This window comes from Sus scrofa, chromosome 7, assembly GCF_054392235.1.
Source record: "Sus scrofa isolate SSC_HxYL_T2T_F1_AM1 chromosome 7, Sscrofa_HxYL_maternal_Yorkshire_Landrace_v2.0, whole genome shotgun sequence".
In the NCBI taxonomy this organism is placed as follows: domain Eukaryota; kingdom Metazoa; phylum Chordata; class Mammalia; order Artiodactyla; family Suidae; genus Sus; species Sus scrofa.
Genome location: NC_139389.1, coordinates 70,263,614 through 70,269,534, shown reverse-complemented (window position 1 = coordinate 70,269,534; position 5,921 = coordinate 70,263,614).

Below are 5,921 nucleotides of genomic sequence, written 5' to 3'. Positions count from 1 at the left end.
GATAATAAATCAAATTTAAGCCATTATAACCACTAATATATTAATTTACACATTGTAAATACTACACACATGTACCCTTATATACAATAAATTATTATTACTATACCATATTCAAACTTACATATTGTGAACATCAGCCAAGCCATATGCATGCTGTGGCAGTGTACTTTGTTATTTTACAGAAACTGCAGAGCTAGAAAATGCCTTTATTTATTAGTTATACCAACACCTACCACAGAGCTAGACCTTAAGAGGTATCCTTGTTGAATGAAATGAATAAAACTATTAAGGCTTTGATGAAACCTCTCAGAGCCTTTCATAAATGATAATCCACCATACCAATTACCAAGCCATTACCAAAAAAAAAAAAATGATGTAAAAACTAATAAAATATTATGTATGGTAAAAATGCATGGTGTAGACATGTTTGTGCAAATTTTGTGGTCTGTTACAACCATGCAAAACCTACAATGTTAGTACTCCTGCAAAAGGGGATATGAGTGGTGAAATTGGCCATTAATTTGGCTACATCCAGTGATTTAAGTTGTAGGGAGTTCCCATTGTGGCTCAGCAGAAGCGAATCCAACTAGTATCCATGAGGATGCAGTCTCAATCTCTGGCCTCACTCAGTGGGTTAAGGTCCTGGTGTTGCCATAAGCTGTGGTGTAGGTCGCAGATGCGGCTTGGATCCCGCATTACTGTGGCTGTGACATAGGCCTGCCTGTGGCTACAGCTTCGATTTAACCCCTAGCCTGGGAACTTCTATATGCAGTGAGTGCGGCCTTAAAAAGCAAAACAAAACAAAACAAAACAAAACAAAAACAAAAACAAAACAAAACAAACAAAAAAAACCCAAAAACAGAAAAAACCAGGGGGATTTAGATGCAATGTACGAAGGAGCAAATGCAAGGGATTTCTTACCTTTCATTTACTTTGTAGATTAAATAGGATTTTGTACTCTAACCTGAATCAACACAAAAATAGTACGCAATAAATGTTTTATGATGGTTCTGTTGACTAGTAACATGGTTTATGTGTGAAAATGTGTTCATGAGATTCAAATAATGGATTTATACTTACTTTTTTTTCAATAAAGCCTATTTATAACATGAGACATTCCCTTAGCATCCTGAGTGCTTTGTCAACTTCAAAATATTGCTCCATAGAACTAAATTATTAGGCATTTGTTTAAAGGTTTTGAATTTTACTATTAGCAAGTTTGGTTATGATAACGATTTTAAAAGCTAATGAATGTCAGTGAATGTTCTTGGCATTAAGACCATGTTAAATGCCAGGAATCGTATCAACATATTCAATGTTCTCTCATTTAAACCTACAAATTGCCTCACTATTATTGTCATTTCACAAATTAGGAAATGGCATTCCAGGGAAATGAAATCATTTTTCCAAGGTCACAGTGCCATTGAGGGCGTAAGCCATGATTTATACCCAGGAGTGATCAGTCTTAGACATTTCCATTCCACCTTGCATCCTATCCACGAGTGCAAAAAAGATCATGAAATGAGAACATTATGACACTTTGGACGTTATGATTACTTTTAGGTAATGCTTCTGGAGTTATAAAAATGGCTTGGAACTAATAGACACTGCAGTTAAGTTAGACTCTGCAACAGGGACTTCCATCATCTTTAAACCTCCGGTCTGGGCATGATTTCTTCCATGTGTTCCCCACGTTCTGTAAATTTACTTTTAATATGTTATGCTATAATTGTCCATCTACTTTTCTTTTTTCTGCATTAGACTGTGAATAATTTGAAGGCAGAAACACTATCATTTATCTTTATATCACCAGTGTCTACCCCAATGCCTATTATCTCATAGTTCAATGTTTGGTTGGTGCTTAATAACTAAAATGAATGAATGAATGAATGAGAAGTCAGAAAGCATCGACCTTAATTCTAGATCAGTCCCTGCCTAAATAAATAGTATAAAATTCAGAAAATCTATTTCATTTACTATTTAGCCTTTTAAAAGAAACAAAATTTTGCCTGCTGTTTCTACTTCTTGGTAGATCACTGATTCCCTTTGCCTAAGGATTTCATCAAGACTAGTGTAATTAAGTACCTCGGAAAAAATATGTGAAATAAAGGTACGTTATTATGGTTTGTACTCTATGCAAAGAGGTATAGGTACATTTCTTAAGTTTTAATTTTTTAAAATATAGATGGTTTATACCTTTCATATTAAAAAAACAATAACTAAAATGATTCAATTATTTTCAAAACCACACATACTTTCCTTTCTTTTTTTTGCATTTTAAAACTATTATCGGAGTTCCCGTCGTGGCTCAGTGGTTAACGAATCTGACTAGGAACCATGGGGTTGCAGGTTCGATCCCTGCCCTTACTCAGGGGGTTAAGGATCAGGCATTGCCGTGAGCTGTGGTGTAGGTTGCAGACGCGGCTCAGATCCCGCATTGCTATGGCTCTGGCATAGGCTGGCAGCTACAGCTCCGATTGGACTCCTAGTCTGGGAACCTCCATATGCCATGGGAGCAGCCCAAGAAATAGCAAAAAGACAAAAACAAAAACAAACAAAAAAAACAAAAACAAAAACAAAACCCCAAAAAGTTATTATCATGTAATGTAATTAAACAGAAGAAAATGTTTCTAGTAATTTAAAAAGTTACCATTCTTTTTATTTCTGTGATAAAATTAAAACTTTGTTGCCAGTAAATTACTAATTATTCTTATACATGCCAGTGAAATAAAAAACAGAAAAATTAAAATACTTTTGAACAATAAAGCTATAAAAACACTTTGCTATTTTAGATTCTGAACTCTTCCTCCCCTACACTATGTATACATACCTCCCATCTACAGAATTTTACTAATGGCATTTTTTTAGATTTTATTAATTGCAAGCTACACAAATCCTCAACAGAAAGTGGCCCTTTTCATTCTAGATTTTGGCCTAAGAAGGTGCTATTTAATTGGAAGAAAGGTACAGAAGCTCATCATAAACTTTTCACACTGTAGTCCCCAAGAAGAGGTAACGTTAAAATACATGGAATTCAACATCTACCTAATGCAGGTCTTTGAAAAAAAAAATTTAAGAACATACTCAATTATAAACAGTTAATTAAATATGAGTTAATTAAAATCAAATGTCTTAGGTACTTATTTATGATTAACATCATTTATGAAATACAGTATTGATCACTTTTATGATAGTCTTTGTACCCTTTAGTAATTCACTTCAAGTGCAGGTGTATGAGAATTTCCTAGGGAAACTGTAAACCAACGGGTATCCTCCAAGCTTGTATTATTAATTCTCATTTTCTTTTTGTTTTTCTTTTGTCTTTTGTCCATTTAGGGCCACACTTGCAGCATATGGAGGTTTCCAGGCAAGGGGTCTAATCAGAGCTGTGGCTGCTGGTCTGCCCTAGATCCACAGCAATGCCAGATCCGAGCCACATCTGCAACCTACACCACAGCTCACGGCAACGCTGAATCCTTAACCCCCTGAGCGAGGCCAGGGATCAAACCCGCAACCTCATGGTTCCCAGTCAGATTCGTTTCTGCTGCACCATGATGGGGACTCCCTAATTCTCATTTTCTAAAGAGAAACATGACATGAGTGGGGGAAAGCACTGATCCCAAAAGAAGTCAGCACATTTGGGTTCAACTCTTGGGTCTCTCATTATCTAGTTATATATCCTTAAACAAGTCATTTAAGCACTCTTGACCTTGGCTTCCTGTGAGGTAATGGGATCAAGCCCAATAAATTCTAAGATCCCTTCCCAATGTAAAATTCAATTAATTTTTTTAAAAACCTTCAAGATTCAGAAAGTATTTTTATTTATATGAAATGATGAACATTAACTAAACTCATTGTGGTAACCATTTTATAATATATATGAGTCAAATCATTATGCTGTACACCTTATACAGTGCTATATGTCACTTACGTTTCAATAAAGCTAAAAAAAAGATTCATAAAAATACAAAAAAGGGGTTTTCCTTATGAATATCAGTTCTCAGTCTCTATAGGCTAGAAGTTGATTTAAAAGAATTTTACTTAGTGAGATTTAAGTTTTAAAGTCATGAAAACTAGTAGTTGTAAAAACCATTGAAATGATAGTCTTTTATTATTTATTTTAAATATAAAAGCATTTATCCAATTAATAAACAGCATTCAAGTCAATGAGTTTGTGATAATTGAGGCTGTTCTAACCAATGCTGGAACATGGCTCAGATCTGTGTGCTTTTAATATAACCTCTCTTAATATCAGACAATGTTTCAGAATTTTCTTTGAGTCACCATAGAAATTAGGCTGACATGGCAAACTACTTCTCACATCTCTAGTACATATAAATGCTGGATCAATATAAGCATACCCCTTATTTGTATATATGTAAACATGATTTAAACTAATAAATGTATCTACATGCAAATATATATCACACTAATACAAAAATTAAAATAGTCCATTTACCCATGTATAAGAGCTAAAACTATTAAAATCTTAGAAGAAAACACAAGATTAATATTTCCATAACTTTGGGCTGGCAATGATTTCTTAGCTATGACACCAAAAGCAGAAGTAACAAACAAAAAAATAGATGAGTCAGATTTCATTAATATTAAAAACTTTTGCGCTTCAAAGGGATACCATCATGAAAATGAAAAGATAACCCATAGAACAGGAGAAATATTTTCAAATCATATATCCAATAAAGTTTTTTTTAATCTAGAATATAAAGAGAATTCACAAGTTAATAAAAAGATAAATCATACAATAAAAAGCGAGCAAATGATTTGATTAGACATTGCTCCAAGGAACATACGCAGATGGGAGATTAGCACAAAAAATAATGCTCAATATCTTTAATCACTGGGAAGTGCAAAACAAAACCACAGTGAGATATCACTTCACACATACTAGGATGGCTATAAACAAAAAGACAACAATAAGTACTGAGTGTTGAGAAACTGAAACCTCACACACTGCTAATATGGATTTAAAATCATGCAGCCACTATGGGAAACAGTTTGGCAAGTCCTCGAAATACCGAACATAGATTTACCCCATAACCAAGCAATTCCACTCTTTGGTATGTACCCAAGTGAAATGAAAACACGCATCCTCATAAAAACTTGTACACTAATGTTTATAGCAGCAGTGTTTGAGATAGTCCAAAAAATGCAAACTCAAATGTCTATAAACTGATAAGCAAAATGTGGAATAGTCAGACAATGGAATGTTATTTGGCAATAAAAAGAGAAGTACTGATACAGGCTACAATGTGTGAGAACTTTGAAACATTAACTAAATGAAAGAAGCCAGTCACAGGCTATGTATTGCATAATTCCATTTATATGAAATGCCCAAAACAGGCAAATCCATTGAGACAAGAAATGCTTACCTACTTGGGGGTTACCTACCTGGGGAAGGGAGGATTATAGAGTGGCTATAAATGTGTACCAGGTGTGTTCTAAGTATAATGAAGTGTTCTAAAACTAGATAGTGATGATGGTTATACAATACTATGATATACTAAAAAAAATCGCTAAATTATCTACTTTAAAATAATAAATTTTGATATATAAGTTATATCTCAATGAAACTGTTTAAGAAATAATTACCTATACTAAAACAAAACATAAAAGGACAGATAGTTTTGACACTAAATTAGCTATGTGAAGGGAAAAATGGTCAAATGGAATCAAAATATAATAAATCATTAAGGATGAGCTAAATAAATAGAAAATATAATTAAGCAATTATGAGAAATATATGCCAGAATTAGAAGATTGAATATATGGCTAATAGAAATTCCAAAATGATAAAAGAATGGAAGAAAGTGGTATTGCTTAACAATTTTTCAGACTTGATTGATAAAGGTCCAATTCCTGAGCAAGATAATGAATAACATATATAAAGAAATTTTAAAAAC